We start from the raw sequence: 12,476 nt of genomic DNA, 5'->3' as shown, positions 1-12,476 counted from the left end.
TGGCACACGATGTATACTATGAAACTGACACTACCTCACCAGACACCTAATATATCTCAACCACAAGACTGATTTTTAAATAGTATTCCTAAATAGTTAAGGAGAATTCGGGGAGGATGCGATGAAATGAAGTAATAGAGAAAACGAAGAGAATATGTGAAACGGAGTATTAAGAAGAGATATTGCGCGTACAAATATGAATATAGACCGTTTTCTAAGTAATTTAATTAATAATAGCGCTCTACCTGTAGTTAACATTATTACTATTAATATTATTATTATTATTATTATTATCATACTACGTCGCTGCCAATGTCGAATTCCTACCTTGGATTAAGAGTCGATGAAGAAAGAAATCCTTTGTAACATACGGTGTTTCTCACAATCAGACACACATACACACAGACATATATATATATACGTACATATATATATATATACGTGTATATATTTATATTTATTTATATATATATAAATATATGTATATATAAATATAAACATATACACACGACTCAATTTAAATGAATGTTCCATCGAGTTGACTGGTCTGTCAAAATATTTTTATTATTAAAAGCTCACTGTTTAATCGTTCTCGTGATTGTTTCACTCCCACACCCCCTTTGCCCTGCCCACAATCCGTTTGAAGTTCATTTCGTTGAACGCGCGATGCTTAACAGTCAACAGGATATTAATCGCTCGGGGAAGGCCATCGATTTATCGATTATCCCCCCGAGTCCATTATCCCCTGAAGGACCGCCGGAGCTCGGGAACAAACTGTCGCCAGGCCGCGGAGCGTCAATATTTTCACAACTCATCCGAGGTTGCATCTTGCATCGCCGAGCGCGTCGAGTATCGCTGGAAAAACCAGGGGAAAAGAGAGGAGAAAGCGTGAGGGGGAGAGAGACGGAGAGAGCAGAGGGCGCAATGGGGTGGTGGATGTTGAAAAACTGGCCCAGCCACCCCTCCCACCCTCCCTCCGTGCACATGCCACTCTACGCTCCTCTCTTTCACTCGTTTTCGCCGGAACGGTGCGCGACCTGCATTCAGCTGCGCCATTCAATCCGACCAAGTTTCCAAAATCTAGGATTCCACACACGGCACGCTCGCGCGCGCGCGCGCGCGGGACAAGGGAGGCTGTTGGCGCTGCTAAATCGCTCAAGTGAGAGGGGCAGAGCTGCGCCCGTGGCACAGTGACACATTATGCCGTAATGTGGGGGCACGTGGCAGATGCAGCGGGATCCAGACTGACTGGGCTTGGATCGCTCGGGAATCCATCGACAGAGGTTTCTCCGAATTCTGCCCGTCACCGAGCAATCGTCCTTTGATCCTCCTCACGATCGATTCGCGATGAGTCGACAGACGGGTGTCTCCCGTGGCAATCGTGCTTGGGAGATCCACGATCGCTCGAGGAATCCTTGCGCGGTGATTTAGGGCCATTTTTAATTGAATCTTTAATAGTAGTTGCCAATGGTCATCGGGAAAGCAGGTCCAGATTAAGAAGGTGTTAATGTAGGTACAATGTGGGATTCCTTCTACATTGAATGCAAGAGAATGGAGGCATTGAGGGCAGAAACGGACTAACCCACATTTTTAGTGGAATTCAGTTCAGTAGGCTGTAGGGTAGATCGGGGGCGGTAGTAACACTTTGACTTTGGAATACGCTTGCGCAAAAACTATTGCAGTTACAACAACAGTCTTTTTTACGAAAATGTTACTTACCGTCAAGGACCCAGTTACTGATCACTTAAGAGTAACTACCGCGGGTTTTTAAACGTGCAAAGGGAAAACTTAACCAAATTTAAAAGATTTTTTGCTACTTCAGTAAATCTATGTTTTATCTTTAATTTGGTATTAAAAAAAGTGCACACATATTAATAATTATTTTACAATTTAACTTTGAATGTGAACAATTCAAAGGGAGCAGTTTCTGATCACCTTCACACGTTTTACTATGAGCTATCAAATTTTGCGTATAAATTTCAAAATACTTCATAATTATTTAATAATTTGTTAGAATAAATTTGTATTATAATAAGCTTTTTATTTGGTTTACTTTCCTAAACTGATCAGGAATTGGGTTCTGATCAGGAACTGGGTCCTTGACGGTACTTATCTGGCATTATTTGAGCCGCAACAGTATGTCAAGTAATATTCCGGTTGTTAATAAAAAATCAGAAGCGGAGAAAGTGTTACAACCGCCCCTGACCCCGGGTCGGTTGTAACGCTGCATGGAGTCGATAGTAGCACAAATTTAAGTTTACAGAATTAAAATATTTAGTGATTTTAATTATAATAATAAATGAAAAAAGTAAAATTTGTAAACAATTATGCGGTGTCGCCACTGTGGCAGAAATAGAAAACGTTTTGGCTGGTGCAATCTTCGTGTGATCAATCCTTACATTCAGTACATTGCACCCATTTTTTATTTGATTTGCTTGTGCTGTGCTATAGGATTCCAAGCAAACAAGACAATATTATTAATCATCTTTGTCACTATTCGGTTCTGTCGCGGTACAACCGACCCCGACTGCCGATGTTACAATCGCTCCCCACCAGGTTTTTGAACTTAAATTATAAATTTTGACTAATGGTGATAAGTAACGATCAGTATTACTAATTAGAAGAGATGATTTCGGCGCACTGGTTCGGTCCATTAAATAATTAAATAAAAGCTATTTTGCAATTTTGAAAATTATTACCAAATTCCAACGTTTCGGTCAATGATTATGATCATTCTCAAGGAAAGTTAGATAAAAGGAAAAAAGTTCTGCGTATGCTTTTATACAAAAACAAATTTTCTTTTAAAGAAATATTACGTTCATTGCTGAGAACGTGCGACGCACGAGTCGCACCACACCAGAAATGATTGAGAAAATCCACGATATGGTAATGAATGATCGTAGATTGAAAGTGCGCGAGATTGGCGAGGCTGTGGGCATCTCAATCGAACGGGTGCAGACAATATTAAATGAGAAAGTTTTCCGCAAGTTAGGTGCCGCGATCTTGACAGTTGACCATAAACACACACGTGTGACAACTTCAAAGGACTGTCAAAATGCTATGGCAAAATTCCATGAATTAGGATACGAATTGCTTTCCACATCCACCATATTCTCCAGATTTAACCCCCTGCGATTATTTCCTGTTTCCGAACTTACAAAAATGGCTCGCCGGAAAGAGATTTAGCTCCAACGCGAGATCATCATTGAAGCAAACGCCTATTTTGAAGGATTGGAGCAGTCGCATTATTCAAAAGGGATCCAAAAACTGGAAAAACTTTGGACGAAGTGTATCGAGCTAAAAGGAGACTACGTTGAAACATAAAATGAGTGTTGCCAGAAAAAAAGTTTTTTTCCTGTAGAGGCCAGGTACTTATCACACGACCCTTGTATTTAACGTGTTAAAATCGCCCCCTGTTACTATCCTCCCCGGTCTACCCAACTAATCACATAAAATAGGAAAAATTAATTTCTGTTCTACTCGAGGTGCCTCGATTAACTTTCAGGCAACGTCTCTCGTTCCTCCTCAACCCAGACCTAACCCAGAAACGCGTACACACACACAGTCCCCTCTTGACGCTGCGACCTTTTGTCAAAACGCATCAAGAAGTTCCATGTCGGGGCACCGGTTGGAGGACTATTTTCGAGGTCAGCCTCCGAAGAACTCGGGGGTCCCTGGACCGCTACGCCGCTACCTGAAGTACCGTACAGGAAAACACGTAAACATACGCAGCCGCGCGCGCAACGATGGCCGCGTCTGTCATTAAGAATGCACTCGACTGTCCCATCAACCCCAACGTTCATTAAAACAGAAATAGCGAGGCTCGGGACGGAGGGAGCAGGGTGAGCGGCGCGCGGCTTTCTATCAGCGATGTCGAAACACCCGTAATGGAAGTCCTTCGGCGGCGCTCGCGTCCACGAAGATTAAGAACGATCGTTAAATAGACTTTAATGGGAGGCGACGAGAACATTCTGGAGGAAACAGTGGCTGGCCGTAAATTTTCCATCGCTCCAGGCCCACGGACGTGAAGTAATCGCGTCGTGTGCACGCCACGCGTCCCTGAAAACCGCGCCGGGACAAGGGATGGAGCCGCTTCCCCTCTTCCGCTGCTCCACGTCCGCGTTCCATCTCGCCGCGGTGTGTGCGTGTTTCTTTTTTCCTTGTCTTTCTGTAAAAAAGAGAAAAAGCTCCTTTATAGCGGCGAAGCGCGCGTGCTGCCGCCGAAGAAAGAGGGACGGTGAAAGGGATCCTGACTGCCACCCTCGGCCCCTTAGGTGGCCCGCCCGTTGACAATGCGCCAATCCGATGCAGCGTCCTAAGAAACGCGATACCATTTACCCGGGGAAACCCAAAATTACGTGAAATCCAGGCACGCATAGCTGTACACTCGCTGGGTGTACCCATTCGATCCTGTCGAACGGCACCGAGGAGCGTCTCCCTTAAAAGTCCCGACACAATGAGCGCCGCTTACTTCCGATCGCGGAATCAACGTTCCATTTAAAACGTTCAGAACCGCTGGCCTCCGAGCGATCGCGGTGAGATCCGGAGCTTTAAAGGGGAACCGTTGGCGGCGCTCTACATTTTTTTTATTTTAAGCTGATGGCTAAAAATAATGTTGTTTGAGAGTTTTGGAGAAATCAGGATTTATCGGCGGCTCGCGCAACCCTCTTTCCACCCCTCTTCCACGGCTCGTCGCTCGAATTCCGTAAACAGCCTAAATTTAAATGACTTCCCGTTTTACGGAAGTCGGGCTATAGTCTCCCGACATATGGCCGAACGGCGGGGAAAAAAAGAGCGATCGACAGACTTCGCTCGGGCTCGGACGGCACGAAACGGCGCGGCGATCTCCTTCGGGGCGTAATTTTTGTCTACGGCGTTGAGGCTTCGATTTCCATAGGAACGACGCGACGAGGAACTGTGAGGGGATGGACTCGGAGATGTTTCGGAAGTTTATTGCCCGAATGGTTGCCGCTTTTTCCCCCCACCCCCTCCGGTTTGCTCGCATTAAAGAGGGAGAGGAGATGTAGTTTCCCTACCGTTGGCCCCATCTTTCTCTGACGATGACCAGGTACTTCCGGAAGCGCCGTTCCCTCTGGACGCGACGGAAGATCGGTTCCGAAATTCGGCCGACCGCACGGCCGGCCCGCAATATATTTTCGAAACTCGTTTTCCACCGACCGGGGTAGGGACGAGGGGGGGTGAAAAAAAGGACAATAAGCTCTCCGGGTGAGGGCAGCTCTCGAGTCCTAATTATACAGCACACGCCAAATAAATGGGCCTCGTTCCTCGAAGCACCGCTGGCTCTCGGGAGTCGAATGCTCTCGGCTCTCGTGGCACATCTAACGATAAGCAGCAGACCATATGGCGAATCCTTTTGCCACGAGTCAAAATCGCTGGCCGCTAGCTGCTGCGACCTTCGAGGATACGCGTCACGAACTGGGGCGATACTTTTTTTTTCAAATGAAACGCTAAAACCGGCACTGTTACATTTTTTATTATTAATTAATTAAAATTGACATATATATATATTCTCAGACAACACTTAAGTAGTAGTTATTGAGTCGATAAGATTTTCTTTCTATTTTTGGCGAAAAAATATTCTACAATCAAAATATGAATAAGGTAAGTTCGGGTAATAAGGCCCAGCAGGTAATAGGGCCCACCTGTAATTTATCCTTGGTAGGTCGATCCAAAGTCTTGTTAATGCCATCTATTGCTTTGAAGAACCCCCACGCGAATTAGTATAACATTTGTCGGCTGTGAATTCGAGAAATTTTTCGCCGGCAATTTGCGTTGCTGGAATTGTAAGAATTACGTCGGTTTCTTGGCTTTGTATTGGGAGTACTCATTATCCAATTACTGTGCAATGATAGGTATGTATAAGTACATATGTTGGCAACATATTCACAGAAAATTGATGATTTTGTTAAGCGCTCGCTTAATATATAACCTCGGCAATGAGGAAGAGGCAAGGCAGATAAGGCCCACCAAAATATTAAGTGGGCTTTAAGGCTCAGGAAGTGACCAGAGACCCCTTCCAAAGCAGGAACGATATTGAGAAGAGCTCCCAAGCACGTGTCACTTCAACCAGGAGAAAAAAGACAAGATTGTGTGAATAAGAACCCTGGGTATCCACCTCCAGAGAAAACGTGGACGGCAACTCTGCAGACAATTGGTTTTGCAAATTATGCAGAACTGCATTCAAGACAGATATGCGACAGTGTGTCTCACCTGGATACACGAGGAATGCGTTGGGCTCACACCTGAGGTCGAAGATGTCTTTGTTTGCCCGAATTGTACATGTTAAATAGGTGGGCCTTATTACCTGCACTACAGGAAATAAGGCCCTTTTACAAGGTTTTTAAAATCCTATTAATTTCCGTATTTGTTGTGTTCAGATATTGTTACAAATATTACAGTGTATAGTTTAATGTCCATAGATTTCTATAAAAAAAAAGTTTTCAAAAATATGAACAAGTTTTTTTTAAAAAAATTATAGAAGCTTAGGTGGACCTTATTACCCGAACTTACCCTATTTCTATTTTTATTTATTTGCAATAAATCGCTCATTTGTTATCGGATTTGCATCAAACGTGCACCAAACGATGTAGATTTTTCTTTACATGTATTACACATCTTAATTCACAAACGGTAAAAGATGTGACTTCACCCCTGTCGCTGCAAGGTTCTTAATCGTGCGATAAAATGTGTTTGGAGATTCGTCTCGAGAAAGAAAGTTGCACGGAGAAAAATATCGATTGCCTGCAAACGCCTCAGACTCATCCAGCTATGAAATATTCAAGTCAATTATGCGATGTCACAACCGTAGATGCCTTCTGCTAATCGATATTCTATAACTCCTCTAACTTCGCCAATCCTACACGAATCGTAAAGCCCAAATAAATATCGTTGCTTGTGTCATCGAACGTCTGATTATGGAGAACTCAACGAAGCTTCTTTTCCTGTCGATAATTCCCCCGGAGAGTGGACGGAGGGGAAGTTGCGTGAAACGTCGAAGATTTATAAATACAGGAGCGTGACGGAACGAGGTTCCGAAGCGCCGTGGTCGCCGGACAATTTCGACGAGACTCGCGACGCGCTGCCCTCCGTCTGTGTGGAAAATTCATGGATAAAATGGGGGACGCGTACCCCGGTTGCAACAGCCCGGAGGTTTTCACCTGCTTTCCTATCTTTTATGACCGCGTGCATTTATCGGCTGTCATCTTGACCCGCTAATACCCTGTGGCCAGTCCGCTTCTCTAAGTGACAGGTGCCGGGACGGGGTAGCTTCGGAATCGTTCGAAATAGCACGGCTAATGAGTAGTAACACGATTTATATCAGAAGCGCATAACAAATACCCTTCGCTTCAGTGGGTCGATAATCAGCCTGTAAGATAAAGATTGCAGTAATTCGATAATTACCGTGTCCGCGTCTCTCTTCTCAGAGACTCGCCGTGGTTGCCACGTAGAGAGTAGGGCTGGCACTATTCGAATAATTTAATATTCGATTATTTTACAAGTATTCGAATGCTACGAATAAACTTCGAATAGTTGAGTATTCGAATGTTATTATTTGAATACTATTCTAATAGTAATCGAATACTTGGATATTCGAATTATATTCGCCAAATAATTGAGCAACTCAGGTATTCGAATGTTCGAATACCGAATAATTCGACAAATAGTCCCAGCCGTAGCTAGTATGGTGTGAAGTGGGTCAAAATTAGCTTATCAGATTTCACCCTGACAAATGAACCTAAAGAACTTGATTTATAATTCACACCATATTATTCGAATACTTAAATATTCGAATAGTATTCGAATACTTAAATATTCGAATAGTATTCGAATACTTAAAGATTCGAATATTATTCCAATTCTTAAATATTCGAATAGTATTCGAATACTTAAAGATTCGAATAGTATTCCAATTCTTAAATATTCGAATAGTATTCGAATACTTGGATATTTGAATAGTAATCAAATACTTGGATATTCGAATAGTAATCGAATACTTGGATATTCGAATAGTAATCGAATACTTGGATATTCGAATAGTAATCGAATACTTGGATATTCGAACAGTAATCGAATACTTGGATATTCGAACAGTAATCGAATACTTGGATATTCGAATAGTAATCGAATACTTGGATATTCGAATAGTAATCGAATACTTGGATATTCGAATAGTAATCGAATACTTGGATATTCGAACAGTAATCGAATACTTGGATATTCGAACAGTAATCGAATACTTGGATATTCGAATAGTAATCGAATACTTGGATATTCGAATTATATTCGTCAAATAATTGAGAAACTGAAGTATTCGAATGTTCGAATACCGAAAAATTCGTCAAATAGTCCCAGCCCTAGCTAGTATGGTGTGAAGTGGGTCAAAATTAGCCTACAAGATTTCACCCTGACAAATGAACCTAAAGAACTTGATTTATAATTCACACCATACTATCCAAATACATCAGTATTCGAATACTTAAATATTCGAATAGAATTCGAATACTTAAATATTCGAATAGTATTCGAATACTTGGATATTCGAATTATATTCGTCAAATAATTGAGAAACTGAAGTATTCGAATGTTCGAATACCGAAAAATTCGACAAATAGTCCCAGCCCTAGTAGAGACCTGGCTACCTCCCGAGTCAATTGTTTCCACGTAAGATCGCGTCTTTATCGAATTCCTCTGCGGCAGGGTTCGCCGAAGTGGAGCGGCGAGAGACGCCGATAAAGATGTGTATTTTAAAGACACCGCCGCGTGTTGGAACGTGGGTCTCGGTGCGCAATCACGTAGCTCCGCGGGAAACGCCAGGCGAAACTTCCACATGTTCTACGTAAAAGTAAGCTGCGCCCTCGTAAAGACGTGGATTCGAACACGAAACGATCCAAGGGGCTCGGCCGCTTAGGTGACACCGCCGGGGCCAAGGGGTTGTCAAACCCCTCGAGAATCACCCCCGTGGACGTAACCCCTGCAGCCTGCAACTCCGCACACTTGGCTGCGGCGGTGTCGACTCCGCGCAAGGAGTAGCTCAGCCCCCACGGATCCCCCTCCATAAGAATCGGACCGAATGGACCTACGAGCTTCTTTATCGCGTTACAGTAACCGAATTCGAGGATGGAGGTGGCAACCACTCGCCATCTCGACGTGTAATTTAATCCGACGGCGGAACGTCCACCCTTATCGCCAAGGATCTTCGTTTTCTTATTATCGGACTTCGTTTCCAGGTAGTTTGCCATCTTGAATAATCGAATACTCGTTAATACGTTGTTTCTGCGCCTACGCAAGCGGGCAAACGACTTCTGGCTTCCCGTGCCGCGAGGATGAAATTCGTTGCAGTGGTCGCGGGCCATTCGACTTAATTGTGTTATTGAAAAGGTATCCTCGTTGAATTAGATTTCGCGGGCCACGGGGACGCTGAGAGACTCGGGGCCGCTTTCATCACAGAAGGAGAGCCGATACCGTGAGCATTAAACAGATTCCAGGCTACGGGAGAGTGGTAAAAGGGTGTTATTAGGCTGGGAGGGAACTGGTCAAAGGGAATGCAAAAGAACGGAGGGAAAATGGAGACGAAGAAGGAGGAGGAGGAGGAACGCTCGCCCAGAGCATATTCCGGAACAAAGCGCGGCTGAGTCTCTGAAATATGCATCGACTTACCAGTCTGAAGGATATTCCGCGGGGCCGACCCTCCCGCGGCGGAATATATACGAAAACGCGATCGGGGGGGGGGGGGGGCTTCATATTTCCTGATTTCAAGGGGGTGAATTTAACTCACGGCTATCCGCTGCACTCGGAGCGGAAGGAAACTGCGCGCCTAGGATCGCGGTAAGCTTTCACGTGCCTATCAGTCGTTATAAATGACCCATATTGTGCCTCTGAGTCCCAGCCTTGTAATTTATCGCCGCTTCTTGCTGCTTTATCGCCTCGACCGCTTCCCTTCCATTTAAATATCAAACACCCGAAGATATCTGCCTGCTCTACTTCAGAACATACCTCACCAGTTATCTCCTCTTCCGTCTTCATCGCGAGGAATCTGCGATCTCGTAGCGAATCTGCAAGAGCTTAAATTCATCGCGCTAAGCGAGTCACCACGTGCATCCACGTTAAACGCACCCTATCGCACCTATCGCGTGCTCCCAAGAACCACTTTTACCAGCGATTATATACCGAAGGAAGCCATCGTCCTTCGAACATCAGCATCGTCCTCGGCATCACGCCTGTGGACACCTCGGACCCTGTACGTCGCGATCTCCTCGCGGATAGGATCCTCTCTGCAGCGGGGGGGGGGGGGGGGGGACGAAGGTCCACGAACGTCTCGGACCAGCGGACTTGCACGGACGAGCGGACGGGCCGACGGACTGACGGACGGACGTAGAAACGAACGGACGGGGTAGAGAGTTGCTATAGAAACACTAATTCCGTCTCTGTCGTACCAGCGGCGCACCGCGGCGATCCCTGCAGCCGAGGGAAGAAAAAATAGCGAGGGTGAAAAACCTGGGGGTGACTCAAATAAAAAAACGGATCAATATTAACTCTTTTTTCAGGGGCGGATGGCCCACCGAGTGGGGATGCCTCGCTGCTTACCCCTCTCTTCGCCGATCTCTCGCTCGCCGACCTTTTTCGCGCTGCGCCCCTCTCTCTCCCTCGCTCGCCACGTTTTTCGACCCTTTTTTTTTCCACCCTTCCAATGGTCCTTCCCGTCCCTTTCTCCCTTCCTCCGACGCGATCCTCTTCCCCCCCGTCGAGCCCCGCGAGCCGGCTTCCAGGACGAATACGAAATTAGCGATCGCGCTTCCCAACTGGCAAGAGAATTTCTCGTCAGCCACGCGGCTCGCAGCGAGTCGCTTCGAGATTCCACGAGCGGCCTGGAATTTTAAAGAGTGATCGCGGAGTCGCGTAATTGTCCGCGCGAGGAGGGAACACTTTTGTTGCTCAAGCTCTGCTTCTCGTAGCCTCGGGGAAGTGGGAGATTTTTTTGCCACCTTTTGCTAGCTGGGGGTTGCTGCGGATAAACACGCAGTCGAGTGGTGGAGAACCAGGATTTAATAGTGTGGCGTGGTCGAAACTACTCGATAAAGATTGATGCATTGCCTGCGTCCCAATGTTCCGCAGACGAGGGATCGGGGCACAAAGAACCTTCCAATGCGCGAAGCGGGGAAGCACAATTTGTTCCTCTCTCTTCTCAAGTGCATGGGCTCGGTCGACGATGTACCTTGCGTTTATGGGTGTCTATTAACAGCTGTCGATGTTTAATAACGTCATACCTCGGCGGACATCAAAGTGCTCCGAATTCTCCAAACAATGTTTCGAGAGAAACATATCTACCCTCCGGAGGCGCGGCGTTGCGAAGAATTTAAATGTCTTACAGTTCCGGTTCGTCGTTCCTTGCGTAATATGTTACTCGTGCAGCAGCATCGGCGTAAAATAGAAAGGACGAGAGAAGAGCCAGAACGCTGGCCGAGTTTCTCCAAGTCAGCGAGTGCGTCCTTGACTTCCGGCCGACCCTTTGCAACCCTTCTTTGCATTCAGTGGCCTCGAAAGCGCGCACCCTTTCACCCTGCGCGCCCTCGCCTCCATGACCAAAAGAGCCCCCAAACAAACAGGCATTTCCATGGTTACGCGCAATTACCAGGGTTGACCAACGACTAACTACCCGCCTTTGAGTTTCCACCTTGAAGAGCCGAGGCTCGCCGGTAAGCAAATCGGTCAGGGGTCTCGAAATCGAGCCGGGGCAGTTGCTCGAACGAGAGAACTCGTAACGGGAGGCCGTGTTCCAATATGCAGTAAATTCGCGCGATTTTCGCCTGGCCTAGTTTTGATCTATTTCCTCGCTCCTCCTGCGGGCATCCATTTTATGGATTACATTTATGGGGGACGCCGGGCTCGCGGCCTTATCGATAACCACCACCGCCGGCGCGTAAGGAACGGGCATGAATTTTACCGTTCACCTTCGCTCCTATTCGCGCTGTCACTCGCCAGCGGACGGTGGGATTTATCGTTTCGGAGGGACGATACGGTTTCGCGAGCGAAAGGGAGGGGGTTGTTCCGCGCGAGATATAGTGGACTGCGACGGTAACAAAGGGTGTTTCTGTGATAGTACGCCACGGGTGAGTTGATGGGAAGAATTAGTGGAGCAGGTACTAAGGTAAAAGTATCTATTATGAAACATTGTCCGTTTTATGGAACAGTTTCATCGACAATGTAACTTTAATATAGTTTTGGGGATTATTAGGAATTACAAAGATTTGTTCAATACATACGGATATTTAATTTTGTAGATAAATAAGAGTAAATGTCATTCTCTCGTGTACAATATTAGAAAGAAATTGTAGTATTAAACATGTCGCTAGCTCCGTGAAATTTGGCTAGCAGCCGAATTAATACCAATAGGATTCGAGGATTTATTTTATTTTATTATTGTTTTTAATTTAAATCTGTATATAACATGTGTAATA

At 45.5% G+C, this 12,476-nt stretch overlaps 1 protein-coding gene across 1 annotated transcript in view; it reads left to right on the top strand.

Moving 5' to 3' along the window:
- Positions 1-12,476, top strand: part of Elp4 (Elongator complex protein 4) — a 315,058-nt gene that overhangs the window by 189,877 nt on the left and 112,705 nt on the right. The window lies entirely within an intron of this gene.

The sequence above is a fragment of the Andrena cerasifolii genome, chromosome 3 (assembly GCF_050908995.1).
Source record: "Andrena cerasifolii isolate SP2316 chromosome 3, iyAndCera1_principal, whole genome shotgun sequence".
NCBI lineage: Eukaryota > Metazoa > Arthropoda > Insecta > Hymenoptera > Andrenidae > Andrena > Andrena cerasifolii.
Note: the sequence above shows the minus strand (reverse complement) of the source record. Positions and strands in the feature narration are given on the sequence as shown.